The sequence below is a fragment of the Leucoraja erinacea genome, chromosome 16 (assembly GCF_028641065.1).
Source record: "Leucoraja erinacea ecotype New England chromosome 16, Leri_hhj_1, whole genome shotgun sequence".
Lineage (NCBI taxonomy): Eukaryota > Metazoa > Chordata > Chondrichthyes > Rajiformes > Rajidae > Leucoraja > Leucoraja erinaceus.
In genome coordinates, this window is record NC_073392.1 from 2,192,421 (window position 1) to 2,208,292 (window position 15,872).

The window sequence follows — 15,872 nt, forward strand, 5'->3', positions numbered from 1 at the left end:
CCTGGCGTGGATTTTCCACAATGAGTTGTTCTTGTATATTCCAAGCTGACCACAAGATTGCAGTGTGGTCTCACAACCCCCTTCACTGAAGCAGGACAAAGCCATTTCCCAGACTGGGATACGTACGTTAATGGATTTTCCAAGTAGAATTAAAACTGTAAAGCCAGGGGCATCATTTGAGAAACTGTTTTATCACCGCAAAGCCACTTTTCTAATAAAATGCTGAAAGATGACAATGAGACATTGGTATGCTGTACTGATTTAAGAAGGTTAATTCCACTTGCAATTTCCATATGGTTAGCAATCTTACTCTGCAGACAAGCTTGCTGGACTGCTAATAAAATGCTCGAAGAACTCAGTGAATCAATGAGCAGCTGTGGAGGCACAAGGTGTAAGCGACCTTTCGGGTCAAGACTCTGCCCCAGGGCAGAGGGCAGAGAGGGATCATTGCCAGTGTGTAGCAGTGTTGGGGGTATGGATAGAGGTTGGTACCTGAGAGATGGGGAGATGGGGAGAGGGATGATGGGCAAGTGGAAACAAGTAGCAGGAAGGGGATGGAAGAAGTCAAGTGTACAAGTGGACAGGTAAGCGTGTACAAGACAACACAGGAATGGCCGTTCTTTCCATAATAATAATAATAATAAATTTTATTTGTGGGCACCTTTCAAAAGTCTCAAGGACACCTTACAGAGATTAACAAGAATAACAAAACATATAATCGGAATAAAATAAATAATAAAGACATCACCAATACACAAATTAAAAACAGAATTCGATCCAAAGACAAAAAATCAAAAACACAATGTGAAGAGAGAGCAGCGGCAGCCAAACCGCGCCAGCGTCCACTCTCCCTTCCGACAGCCATCTTGGACACAGGCTAACATGAGATGCTGCCTGTCTCGCTGGGTTACTCCAGCATTTTGTGTCTATCTTCAGTTTAAACCAGCATCTGCAGTTCCTTCCTACACAGGGTAAGGCAAAGCTGGAATTGGAACTTCATGCCAGTGTGTTGGAAGCTACCTGTGGAGAAGATGCAGGTGAACCAGTCTCACCTGGAAGGGCTTCTGAAATGTCCTCCTCCCTCTAGAATACACGCGTCATTTATTGTACAGAAACATTAAGATCTTCAAATGCCACACAAAAGCCTCATTTCATTATTTTATTCAGCAATTGTTTCCTTTATACACTGGTTTCAATATCTCAGCACATGATTAAATAGTTTCATTTTCCCCACAATTAATTGCAGCCACCTTTAATAATGGGAATAACATGGTTGGGGGGGTTGCACAATACTTAACCGACTGGGCAGACAAGTTGGTATTTGTCGTGAGGCTGACAATCCAACAAAGACAAACTGTGCCCAAGAAACCCAACCCTCAGATGGAAGATGCTTGTGTCCATTAACAGCTTATCATTGTTCGCCAGGATAAGATCACCTAATGCCCCCTCATTTACTTAATTAAAGTGTCAAGATATGCCACAAAGATCCAAGGTCCAACAGACAGCAACTGTACACAGAAAGCTTTATGAATATCAGTCATTAAAGCCGTCGTAAAAACCAGAGCGAAACAAAACTGCTTTGTCTTGCACTTCAGCGACCGACCTTTGGGTGAAGGGTTACATTAACTGTCCGAGACTCCGCTGATATGGTTAAAGTAACTCCCACATCATTGAGCTCTTAAGGACTAAGTAGTTACGTTACTCAACAGTTATGTCTGCCACTCAACTCTTCAGAGGGCATTTTAACTATCTCAAGTGAAATGTAATATTCAGTGAAGCTCTGTTATATTATATATACACCACACCGCAGGCTGGTGCTTAAGGATAGAAAACAGTGCGATTGAATAACTCAGAATAGCTAAAGTAGCCCAGAGATCTGGGAGGAGAAATATATCACTTAAAGCAGCTTTGCAAGAGCTAAAAAACATGAACCTTGCACCAATATTTCCATAACAGATGGATTGAAAAATACAAAATTATTTTAACATGCATCAAAGCATATCTGCAGAAGAATTCAGGAATAGCTACTTCCCCACAGCCATCAGGCTATTAAACCTGGCTTGGACAAAACTCTGAACATTAATAGCCCATTATCTGTTATTTGCACTTTATTATCAATTTATTTATTCATGTGTGTATATATTTATATAATGGTATATGGACACACTGATCTGTTCTGTATTCATGCCCTACTATGTTCTGTTGTGCTGAAGCAAAGCAAGAATTTCATTGTCCTATCAGGGACACATGACAATAAACTCTCTTGAATTTTGTATTCCTTGTTGTAAAAGAGTGCACAATAAAGATATCAGAAATGCAAATGTAATACCCATCCTAATTGGCTCTCTATGCCAAGGGCAGCTTAGTAGAGAGCATATTTTAAAATGACACAAGGCTTTAGTTTAGTTCAGCAACTAACTTGTGTGTGGGAGGTGGATAGATTCAGTAGTGAAGGGGCCAACAATGGGTGATTGGAGAATGGAGGGGTTTGGGTTGGGTTGGAGAAAGTGTTGGATGTATGTACAATTCTGTTAATCTGGCACATCAGAGGTTGTTGGCGTTAGGCTGGTAGACTTCAGTTGTTGTTCCTATTACTATTGCAACATCATTCACATATATTTTTACGATGATAAAGTCATATAAATTGTAGAGTGTGCCAAAGGATTGTGGAAATTGGGCTTTGGTGAACTTTGAATGAGTGCAGGGAGTGTTGGCTGAGGGTGAACATCACCCATGAGCCTAATGCCAGACGGCAGTGATCTCCAGATACAGATTGGCACATCTTTACAATCAGTAGCCGTTGGAATGAAGTGATTCTTGTTTGATGTGGACAAACTAGAAATATACAACACGCAAAGAAACGTTACTGCTGTGAGACTCCATGGAAGTTGATGGTAGACAAAAGTGCTGGAGAAACTCAGCGGGTGAGGCAGCGTCTATGGAGCGAAGGAATAGGTGACGTTTCGGGTCGAGACCCTTCTTATGGTCACTGGTAGTCAAAACTACTCCTTTGCAACATGGTCATTTACACCTTTTCATCTTGCCCTGCAACAGGCACAATCTGAAACTCCCAGTCAGTAAATCATCAATTGAACATTGGACAGCCAATTGTAGCATATGTTTACCATGTATGCTTGCCCCAACACTCATTCAACTTGCCTCACCCCTAACCCCAGATCGCAAACCAATTACCACCCCACGATTGGCAGCCTGTTTGTTTTTTTGTCTTTTGTTAAAATTTTTGGTGTGTTTTAAAAGTCTGTGTAAATGTTCTCCGGTTTGTTTTATGTGGGGGGGAGGGGTCGGGGGAAACTTGCCGACCCCTCAGTTTCTTGCCTTGCCGGAGAAGCGATTGTTTTCCGGGGCGCATACTCTGGTCGCTCTGCAGCCTGCCATCGATGTAGCTGGCGGCATCCTCGACCTGACCTTGGGCCCCACCGCGGGGCGTGGACGTACACCGGAGTCGATCCCTTGCCTGGGATCGCTCCAACTGCGGCCTGTGGACTTTACATCGGGAGCTCGCAGTCTCGGGAGAAGCCGTGGATGTCGGGAGCTCCAACGTCGCGGAAGGTTCGACCAGCCCCGACCCGGGATTTCGATCGTCTGGCGTGGGGGAGCTGAGATCCCCCCCGACGCGGAGGACCCAAACGCCGCCGGCTACGGGAGTCAAGATCATCCCATCAATGGAGGGCTCGAGGCCCACGACAGCGGAAGAGCAAAGAAGGGAAGAGATCACACTTTTTTTCCGCCTTCCATCACAGTGAGGAATGTGGAGGGGTCAATGTGGTGGATGTTTATGTTAAAATGTATTTTGTGTGTTCCGTTGCTTTTTATTGGTATGACTGACTTGGCAAATGAAATTCCTCGAATGTTGCAAAACATACTTGGCTAACAAAGTATTATTGTGATTGTGAAGCAAAGAAATGTCATGCAAGCAACTTCAGTGAGAAATCCCAAATTAAAGAGTTGTATTTCTTTGCACTACCACTGGATGGCGATTTAATTAAATTCCCAGTTTAAACTCATCTAGTTGATTTTAATGTTACTGTCACGTGGACCGAGGTACAGTGAAAAGCTGCGTGTTAGCCAGTCAATGAAAATAAGACACATGATTACAAACAAGCCGTCCACAGTGTACAGGTACAGGCCAAAGCTGCCACAGCCAGACATAAAAACGAGCAGTAGCTCTACTCAACAGCCAAAAGTCTGTAGCCTCCTGTTGCTCTGGTATTTTAATCCATTCTTCACATGTTTAAATTGTAACATTTTATTTGTAATTATCTACTGTATATTGTGGTGTTACTTGCGAGCAAAGCACCAAAGCAAATTCCTTGTATGTGTACTACATACTTGGCTAATAAAATGTATTCAATTCAATAACGTTTTGTGCAAGATAAGTAAGTAAGTAGGTTTATTGGCCAAGTATTCACATACAAGGAATTTGCCTTGGTGCTCCGCCCACATGTAACAACATGACGTACAGTGACAGTTACGAATGACTCAGAAAGCACTAAACATTAATAATAATAAAACAGTCCAATGAAGTCTGATGAAAGATATTTCAAAGGTCACCAGTGAGGTAGATGAGAGGTCAGGACTGCTCTCTAGTTGGTGATAGGATGGTTCAGCTGCCTGATAACAACTGGGAAGAAACTGTCCCTGTATCTGGAGGAAGTTTTCACACGTGCCTGATGGGAGAAGGGAGAAGAGGGAGTGACCGGGGGTGAATATGGTGCTGGCCTTGTCGAGGCTGCGTGGGATGAGGATGGCATCAATGGAAGGGAGATTGGTTTGTGTGATGGTCTGGGCAACATCTACAACTCTGCAATTCTTTGCGGGTCTTGGATGGAGCTGTTCCCAAACCATGCCTTGATGCATCCCGATAAAATGCTTTCTACAGCGCACCTGTAGATATTGATGAGGGTGGATGGAGACTTGCCGAACTTCCTAAAGGGCCTGTCCCACTTTCCCGAGTTATTCATAAATTCTTCCGAGTTTTCCCCTTGATTCAAACCCGCAGAATGTTCGTAACGAGGCCGTCAGAGTCCGTAGATATATCGTAGTGGCTCGTTATGCCAGCAGTAGGTACTCAGGGCTATTTCTTTACTCGTGGGCATTTTTTATTGGGCTGGAAAAAACGTCCCGACTTACCTGAAGCCCCGAGTACCTACAGCTGGCATAACGAGCCGCTACGATATATCCACGGACTCCCACGGACTCGTTACGAACATTCTGCGGGTTTGAATCAAGGGGAAAACTCGGGAGAATTTGTGAATAACTCGGGAAACTGGGGCAGGCCCTTAAGCCTGCTAGAAGGATGAGAGGGAATCTCATTGAAACATATAAGATTGTTAAGGGCTTGGACACGCTAGAGGCAGGCAACATGTTCCCGATGTTGAGGGATTCCAGAACCAGGGGCCACAGTTTAAGAATAAGGAGTAAGGCTTTTAGAACGGAGACGAGGAAACACTTTTTCTCACAGAGAGTGGCGAGACTGTGGAATTCTCTGACTTAGAAGGCGGTGGAGGCAAGTTCTCTGGATGCTTTCAAGAGAGAGCTAGGTAGGGCTCTTAAAAATAGCGGAGTCAGGGGATATGGGGAGAAGGCAGGAACGGGGTACTGATTGAGGATGATCAGCCATGACCACATTGAATGGCGGTGCTGGCTCGAAGGGCCAAATGGCCTCCTCCTGCACCTATTGTCTATTGTCTAATGGAGGTGGAGGCATTTGGTTTGCTTCCTTGCCCATTGCTTCGATATGGCTGGTGAAATGTATTCATCAGAACTTGAAGCTTTTAACCATCACTACTTGGGTGCCATCAATGTAGGTGGACCTCTTGCTGAAGTTGATCACTGGTCTTCTTGGTCTTGCTGCAATGGACCATTGTTCCGAGATGAAACTCGTGCAACATGTTTGTGTCAATATTTGTGTCAATTAAAAGTAACTTGGCCAAAATTGCAACAACTAACTACACTTTAGACACCAAAAGCTGGAGTAACTCAGCGGGACAGGCAGCATCAGTGGATAGAAGGAATGGGTGATGTCTCGGGTCGAGACCCTTCTTCAGACTGAAGAAGTCCCGCTGAGTTACTCCAGCATTTTGTGTCTATCTTCGGTTGAAACCAGCATTTGCAGTTCCTTCCTACAACAACTAACCACATAATCCAGATTTCAAACACGACTTTCATCAAGGCATTTAGACGTCAGCAGAAACAATTCAAAGCTTTGTCAAAGGGTGATATTACCAAGGCTTTCTGACTCACTCCAGAAACACAAAGAGCTGGAGAAACTCAGCGAGTCAGGAAACAGCTGTGGAAGGAATGGACAGGCGACGGTTCTGGTTGAGACCCTTCCTCAGACTCGAATGGACAGCAGGTACCTTAGATAATAGACAATAGACAATAGGTGCAGGAGTAGGCCATTCGGCCCTTCGAGCCAGCACCGCCATTCAATGTGATCATGGCTGATCATCCACAATCTGTACCCCGTTCCTGCCTTCTCCCCATATCCCCTGACTCCGCTATCTTTAAGAGCTCTATCTAGCTCTCTCTTGAAAGTATCCAGAGAACCTGCCTCCACCGCCCTCTGAGGCAGAGAATTCCGCAGACTCACAACTCTCTGTGTGAAAAAGTGTTTCCTCATCTCCATTCTAAATGGCTTACCCCTTATTCCTATCGATCTTGGATGGGCATGAATGGGGAGGGTTGGGAACAAAGCTGGAAGCCATGTGGCACAGGATGGCAGAGCTGAGGAAACACACTTGGCTGTGGTGGTGAGTGTGGGTCGCAACATGGTCACTCAGCAGGGGGAGCAGCAGCAATCACAGCGGGGTGGGCAGTGAGAGAGGGTCTCATGCAACCCACTTTGGTGAGAGGAAAGCAACTTCAAAATGGCCCTACGATGGCTCAATATACATCCTCTGTTCTGGACTTTATAAACTCCACCATCAATAGTGTCACCTCCCTCAAACAGGTGACCATATTCCCGAATCAGAAGCCATGGATGAACAGCGAGGTCAGGCTACTGCTGAAAGCACGGGACACCGCTTTCAGGTCAGGCGATGCTCGAGCCTACAGTTCATCCAGGGCCAACCTGAAGAGGGGCATCAGGAAGGCCAAGCACTGCCATAAGCTCAGGATTGAAGAGCACTTCAACAACAACTCCGACCCCCGACGCATGTGGCAAGGCATCCAGGCCATCACGGACTACAGACCCTCCAACATCACCCCCACATCCAGCGACGCCTCCTTCCTTGAGGAGCTTAACCACTTCTATGGCCGCTTCGACAGGGACAATCTAGAGACAGCCATCAAGGCTGTGTTACCTGCCGATCACCAACCCCTCACACTCACCCCCTACGACGTGTACGTGGCACTGAGTAGGACTAATGCACGTAAGGCTGCTGGCCCTGACAGCATCCCCGGGCGCGTGCTCAGTGCCTGTGCTGCGCAGCTGACAGACGTCTGGACTGACATCTTCAACCTGTCACTTGCCCAAGCAGTTGTCCCCACTTGCCTTAAAGCCACCTCCATCGTGCCAGTGCCAAAACACTCCACTGCGGCAAGCCTCAACGACTTCCGCCCAGTTGCACTTACCCCCATCATCACCAAGTGCTTCGAGAGGCTGGTCCTGGCACACCTCAAAAGCTGCCTACCCCCCACACTGGATCCCTATCAGTTTGCCTACCGCAAGAACAGGAGTACGGAGGATGCCATCTCAACGGCACTTCACTTCGCCCTCTCCCACCTTGATAACAGAGACACTTATGTAAGAATGCTGTTCATCGATTACAGCTCAGCATTCAACACCATTATTCCATCAAAACTGATCACCAAACTCGGTAACCTGGGCATCGACCCCTCCCTCTGCAACTGGATACTGGACTTTCTAACCAACAGACCCCAGTCTGTGAGGTTAGACAAGCACACCCCTTCAACCCTCACCCTGAACACCGGCGTTCCTCGGGGCTGTGTGCTGAGCCCCCTCCTCTACTCCCTCTTCACCTATGACTGCACACCTGTACATGGTACTAACACCATCATCAAGTATGCAGATGATACAACGGTGATTGGCCTCATCAGCAACAACGATGAGCTGGCCTACAGGGAGGAGGTCCAGCACTTAGCAGCATGGTGCACTGACAACAACCTGGCCCTTAACTCCAAGAAGACCAAGGAGCTCATTGTAGACTTCAGGAAGTCCAGAGACGGCACGCACACCCCCATCCACATTAACGGGACGGAGGTGGAACGTGTTTCTAGCTTCAGGTTCCTGGGAGTCAACATCTCCGATGACCTCTCTTGGACCCACAATACCTCTACTCTGATCAAGAAGGCTCATCAGCGTCTCTTCTTCCTGAGGAGACTGAAGAAGGTCCATCTGTCTCCTCAGATCCTGGTGAACTTCTACCGCTGCACCATCGAGAGCATCCTTACCAACTGCATCACAGTATGGTACGGCAACTGCTCTGTCTCCGACCGGAAGGCATTGCAGAGTGGTGGTGAAAATTGCCCAACGCATCACCGGTTCCACGCTCCCCTCCATTGAGTCTGTCCAAAGCAAGCGCTGTCTGCGGAGGGCGCTCAGCATCGCCAAGGACTGCTCTCACCCCAACCATGGACTGTTTACCCTCCTACCATCCGGGAGGCGCTACAGTTCTCTCCGTTGCCGAACCAGCAGGTCGAGGAACAGCTTCTTTCCGGCGGCTGTCACACTACTCAACAACGTACCTCGGTGACTGCCGATCACCCCCCCCCCCCCCCCCCCCCCCCCCCAATTGGACACTTATTATTATTTTTTTTTTATTCAAATCGTTTGCTATGTCGCTCTTCAAGGGAGATGCTAAATGCAACAAAAGCTTTTCACTGTACCTCAGTACACATGACAATAAACTCAACTCAAGCTTAAATTTGAGGAGATTTGGCAGAACAGCTGTAAAATGTAGTTAGAAAAAAACTGCAGGGGCTAGAGTCTGAAGAAGGGTCTCGACCCGAAACGTCACCTATTCCTTCGCTCCATAGGTGCTGCCTCACCCAGCATTTATGTCTGCCCTCGATTTTTCCAGCATTTGCAGTTCTTTCTTAAACGCGGGGGCTAGATACTTCGGTTGAGCTAGAAACTTGTGCAAAGTGCTAAAGGAACTCCAGCAGTAACAGCGGAGTCGTTTGGTACAGCCTAATAACCCTGTCCCACGGACATTCCAAGAGCTCTCCCGAGTTTAAAAAAAAAATCATACTCATGGTAAGCACGGAGAATGAACGTAGCAGGTACGTCGGAGCTCAGGGACGTCTCTTAGCGGCTCGTAACGCTAACGGCAGGTACTCGGGAAGACTCGCTAATGGCAGGTAAGCACGGGAAGACTCGTGAAGATTTTTCAACATGTTGAACAATGTCCACAAGAGCCCCGAGTACCGACGAGCGGCCATTACCGTAAATCTCCGAGTTCGAATCAGGGCAAACGCGGGGAGACCTCTTGGAATGCACTCGTACAGTGGGACAGAGGTTTATTAGTAACTGCTGTATGGTTCTCTGAATGCTAAATATACTTGAGTTACTTTATACCTTTAATCTTGGTTTAAGATTGTCATCGAACACATCCACTGCAAATAGAAAAATTGGAATCTAAATTTGAAAATTCCGTACAGAAGTAATATATTGGGTGCAATCACATCCACTCATAACTTAATGGCCAATATCTTCTCATTTAAACTCATTTAAAAGTAATTTTAAAAATCAGGCTCATGTTAAATTAATCAGCATCGCCAAATCGGTTTCAATATCTCCTGTCATTATGATTTTATTTTGACAAAACTAGATCTTCTTAAGCTCTCATATGTTGCCACTAATTTGTTCGTAATCATTCTCTGCTTTTATTAATCGTTCACATGGGTTCAAATCCTTGCTATGGTGTGGCCCGTGAACAGCTCTGCTGTTTTGGCTAGTCTGAGTAAGGCATGTATTACCCTCAAGTTAAAGTATGTCATAATGCCCACTCATTCATAACTTTCTGCAATGCAATTATTCCCCGATGTTGCAGTTCGAAAAAACAGGATGAATCAGGAGCTCTGGAAGGACAAGACTTGTTTTTCTCTCTCCCCTTTCTAGACAGCGAAACATGCCTTTTTCCAATTACCATAGCTAAACAAAACCACCGACATTCCCCTCAGCGATACATAAAACTCAGGCAACCCAGATACTGGGGGGGAAAAAGATGAGAGGATAATTAGAAACAGTCCACTAATAACTATGCAGGGGAAAAAAAAGAACTTTAGCAAATTTTTAATCCCTACAGCGTTTTCCTGTAACTAGCTGTGTAAATTGAGGAAGAGGCTCAGACACACAGTAATGTTAATCAATTCAATTTGCTTCAGAAATGTGACTGCATACAAGGCTTCGGGGAAAAATGTGTTTCCAGCGCAGTACAATATTCTCTGCTTTAGGTCTCGGGGAAAAAAAGCAAGATTTTGTAATGCCCAGAAACCCCCAGATGTACTATCAAAAATAACATTTAAAATAATTGCCGTCTGAATTTTCTGTAAATTGCTACACTTGGTGAATGGATTTCCCATCTCCTCAGTTAGCCTTTAGAATAGTTTAGTAATTAAAACCACCTATGGGAGAAATTTGTTAAGCAGATTAGCTGGACAGAAAGAAAATGCTTTATTACAAATTTTATTTGCTGGAGAACACAGACAAATCTGTGCCAAGCGCTCGTGGTAGCCCGTGGCATTACACGTGGTTGAGTTTAGGCCTCGCTCAATGCAAGGTTTAAAGTTTGCAACATTACCGAGAATTCGGACACATCCCTTCTAACTACGCAAATTAAATAAATAAATTGATCACACGACTGATACGGTATACACTTCATATAATATCAAGTGCCGCTGTAAACAGCACACTCAGAAAACTTTTAAGTTTCAGAAAGAACTGCAGATGCTGGATAAATCGAAGGTAGATAAAAACACTGGAGAAACTCAGTGGGTGAGGCAGCATCTATGGAGCGAAGGAATAGGTGACGTTTCGGGACGAGACTCTTCTTCGGACCCGAAACGTCACTTGTTCCTTCACTCCATAGATGCTGCCGCATCCACCAAGTTTCTCCAGCATTTTTATCTAACTCAGAAAACGTGTAACTACTTTCCGTCCACGAGCTGAAATGATAGGATAGTATGGCACAGGCCAAATAGTACTTGTGTGCCCTCCATGTATAGGATCGCACAACAATCTCACATCATTCTTGCCAAACATGCAGAAGAGGTCGTAAGGTCAGGAGTGATAGTAGCAAAATCAGGCCATTCAGCCCATCAATCCTACTCCACCATTCCACCACGGCTGATCTATCTCTCCCTCCTAACCCCCTTCTCCCGTAACCTCTGACACCCGCATTAATCAAGAATCTATCTATCTCTGCAAACAAAAATGATCAGCCTGAAGCTGAGTAACGGAGTTGTTACATCAGCCATGTCTCAGGGCTGGGAGATTGCAACTTCTTCACATGGTCCGCCCTGTTTCGATGAATGCAATCAACCTGGCGTGCACAATCATATAAGATCATATAGAACAAGTTGTCCTACAACTTTAGGCTGTGCACGCCATACGCAAGAAGAAGCCTCGTCTCACTTCACATCTGTGGAGGCTCGTTCAGATCACCACCATAAGGTGATTATGCTTCGAATCAGATGCAGAGGAACAGGAAGCAGGTGACAGGGTTTTGCATTTTAATAATATGAGTTATTAATGCGGACTTGACAGCAACAAGTGAAAACTGAAAATATGCTTCATGATAAAGGGGTGACCCTCACAGTCCCAATTCCTCAGCTTTCATCACCACTCATGCGTTGTCCAGCCCCTACAACCTGTAGCGGTAGGATATTGATGATGGCAACTCCTCTCCAGAGACCCCCACTTATTCTGGAATGTACACCATGCTAAAGATCTCAGTCTACCACGCACAGGGTCCGCAGTCACTGGCTCCAGGGAGACAGCTGTTTAAACTGGTCGTTAGCACAAACACAGATGATGAAGAAAGAGCCGTCAGTGGAATATCAGCTTCCGAGGGGCAGGGTGCAGAAGGCAACTTATGGACTCCATCTACATCTCACGCTGCCTCGGCAAGGCCAGCAGCATCATCAAGGACAAGCCACACACTGGCCACACTCCCTCTTCGCCCCTCTCCCTTCAGACAAAAGGTACAGAAGTGTGAAAACTCACAGCACCAGATACAGGGCAGTTTCTTCCCGGCTGTTATCAGGCAACTGAACCATCCTACCACAACCAGAGAGCTGTGCTGAACTACCATCTACCTCTTTGGTGACCCTCGGACTGTCTTTGATCGGATTTTTCTAGCTTTACCTTGCACTAAACATTATTCCCTTATCATGTATCTATACACTGTAAATGGCTCAATTGTAATCATGTATTATCTTTCCGCTGACTGGTTAGCACGCAACAAAAACCTCGGTACACGTGACAATAAACTAAACTGAAGGTTCCTCTCAGAAACTGCAGCCCAGGCATCATCAATGAATAGTAATAATACCAGCACAAAATGTCACCCTGGAGGGTCCTCCAAGGCACAGATATTCTTGCTAAGCACGGGTGTCAGAGATTATGGGGTAAAGGCAGGAGAATGGGGTTAGGAGGGAGAGATAGATCAGCCATGATTGAATGTTTAAGAAGGAACTGCAGAGGCTGGAAAAATCGAACGTAGACAAAAATGCTGGAGAAACTCAGCGGGTGAGGCAGCATCTATGGAGCGAAGGAATAGGTGACGTTTTGGATCAAGATTGAAGAAGGGTCTTGACCTGAAATGTCATCTATTCCTTCGCTCTATAGATGCTGCCTCACCCGCTGAGTTTCTCCAGCATTTTTGTCTCGCCTTGGTTGAATGGCGGAATAGACTTGATGGGCCGAATGGTCTAATTCTACTCATATTCCTGATGACCTTATGATATTCTCTTCCAGCAACATAAGTGGAAATTCCCCCACATTGCTGGAGTGTCCTGTAGATGGTGGGTTTGTAGACGGCATGCACATTTGGCCGCAGTGCGTGCGTGAGTGCGTGGATCCGGTCACTACATCGTCCAGTCGGTGGCAACATCTGGATGTTGATGGCGGGGGAAATTCAGCAATGGCAATGATGGTCAATGTCAAAGGGGAGGAGATCTTACCAAGGAAAAGGCACAAAGTACTGGAGTAACTCAGCAGGTCAGTCAGCATCTGCGGAGAACATGCTCTGGACGTGTGCGGACAGGACACCGAATGCACTTTCGCCGAAGGACGAGAAGCTGAAGCCAAGATGATGAAAGGACATGACGTCGAAAAGCTATGACGTGACATGTAGCCAACCGTCATGTCTGTTCGTGGTCGGGGTCGGGGTCGGGGTCGGGGTTAGCGTTATCTATTTATCATTTCGGCGTCATGTCCTTTCGGCGTCTTGTCCTTTGACAAAAGTACGTTTGGCGTCCTGTCCAGGCACCGTTCAGGAGGATCTGGGTCTAAGCGGCTTAAAAAGGCACAGGCAATTGAAATTAGCTGGGAGCTACAAGGAGCTGTGGATGCTGGAATCTGGAGCAAAGCACAAAGGGCTGGAGTAACCCAAGTGGTCAGGCAACATCTGTGGAGAAAATGGACAGGCAGCATTTTGGGTTGGGACCCTTCTTCAGACTGAAGAAAAGTCACGTTCTTCCCCACCATGATGCTTCCTGGCCCATTCAGTTCTTTCAACACTGCAATATATTTTAGTTGGGGCACTGTCCGATTCACCCCTACCCCATTGCGGACATTGGACTTGGTCCCTGGAACTGGTGCGCTACAATGCTGAGAACTATATCCTGCACTCTGCATCTTGCCCCTTTGCTCCAACTATTAGAATCGAGTTTTAAATGACTTTATCTACAGTACGAGTGGTGATATCTGATCTGTTTGGATACGTGCAAAACATGGCAGAAAAACCAGATCATTTTTCCAAGACATGGACACCATTCATTGATTTATTACAAGGAGAACATGGCATGCAACACAACTAATTACGGGTTGGGTGAGGTGGGTGGGGAGGGATGTGAGGCAGGTATGTCATCACTTTTTTCTCTCTTGTTCTTTATGTCCTTTTATTTTTATTTCTATTCCTCTCTTCTTTCTTTCTTTTATTCACTCTTTGGCGACACTACTTTGTTTGTCTAGAGGTTCTATCTTTGCACATCTCACTTTTTCTCTTTCTTGCTTTTTCTCCTTTCTTCTCTTCCAATTCAAAGCTAAAAAGTTAAAATTGAAGCTGTACAATAACTGTATAAGTTGCAACTCACTTCTCCTTGGCATCAGCTCCACCTACATCAACCGACTCCAACTGGTCCAGAACGCAGCCACCCACACCATCACATCACTCCAGTCCTCAAACAACTTCACTGGCTTCCCATCTCCCACCGGATCATCTACAAAATCCTGGTCCTCACCTACAAAGCCCTCCACCATCTGGCCCCCCCATATCTCACTGACCTCCTCTCCCCCTACCAACCCTCACGGTCCCTCAGATCCACATCAGCCGGTCTCCTCTCCATCCACAAGTCCAACCTCTGCAGTTTTGGGGACAGAGCCTTCTCCAGGGCAGCTCCCAGGCTCTGGAACTCCCTCCCCCAACTGATCCGCAATTCCGTGTCCCTCACCATCTTCCAGTCCCGCCTCAAGACCCATCTCTTCACCTCTGCCTATCCTTAGCCCCACGTCCCCCTCCCTTTTCATCTGTGCATTAATTGCCTTATTATTGTGTTTTGTATTGAATTCTGTCTTTACTTTGTGTACTAGTCATGTCTCTATTATTTATTTAATTCCCCTTGCATGTTTTTCCTCTACCTGCTAAATTTTTGTAAGGTGTCCTTGAGACTCTTGAAAGGCGCCCATAAATAAAATTTATTATTATTATTATTATTATCTGCCGTTGGTTCTATTTTTGTACATTTGCTTCTAATAAATAAAAACATTAAAAAGGATACATGCAAAACAAAGCTTCTCACTACATCTCAGTACACGCAACAATAAAAAAAAAACGAGAATTAACCTATGTGTCCATCAAAACAGTGATCACTTATTTGAAGCTGGAGAAACTCAGCGGGTGAAGCAGCATCTATGGAGCGAAGGAAATAGGCAACGTTTCGGCCCGAAACGTCGCCTATTCCTTCGGCTCCATAGATGCTGCCTCACCCACTGAGTTTCTCCAGCATATTTTATCTACCTTTGATTTTTCCAGCATCTGCAGTTCCTTCTTAAACTTATTTGAAGCTGGTAATCACAGGACTGCCAAATGACACGTCATCTGTGAGGGTGATTGGGGTGAGGGTGCCCCTTGAACAGACACTCTCTCCCCGCTCACTCATCGCCCACTGATCTGCAGCAGTCAGTGGAATCTCATGCAAGTGGGTCGACACAGGGGCTCCACTCGTGCGATATGGTGATGGTGGACTGTTCACACGTTCATATGTTCTAGGAACAGAATTGAGCCATTCAGCCCATCAACTTTACACCCCCATTCAATCATAGCTGATCCATCTCTAGGGCCTGTCCCACTTTGCGATTTTATGGGCGACGACGGGCGTTAGTGACTGTCGTCTAAAAACCGCCAAGTAGTACGACACAGTCGCGTCACAGCCACGTCAAGGTACGACACTCCGTGTCACCGTGCGTCGCCATAGAACGCCAAAATAACATGTTGAATATCCAGAAAAAGGTGCGACTCTTTGGGCGACCACTCACGGCCATACGTGTCAACATGTATGGTCGTGGGTATCCCAAAGAGTCGTACCTTTTTCTGGTCGCCGCTGGATTTTCAACATGTTGAAAACTTTCGTCCACCTGCTGCGACTATGACGGGTTGCCGGCA

At 46.1% G+C, this 15,872-nt stretch overlaps 1 protein-coding gene across 1 annotated transcript in view; it reads right to left on the reverse strand.

Annotated features, from left to right (window-relative positions):
- Window positions 1–15,872, reverse strand: part of LOC129704447 (ERC protein 2) — a 590,828-nt gene that overhangs the window by 466,849 nt on the left and 108,107 nt on the right. The gene's annotated exons all lie outside the window — the stretch shown is intronic.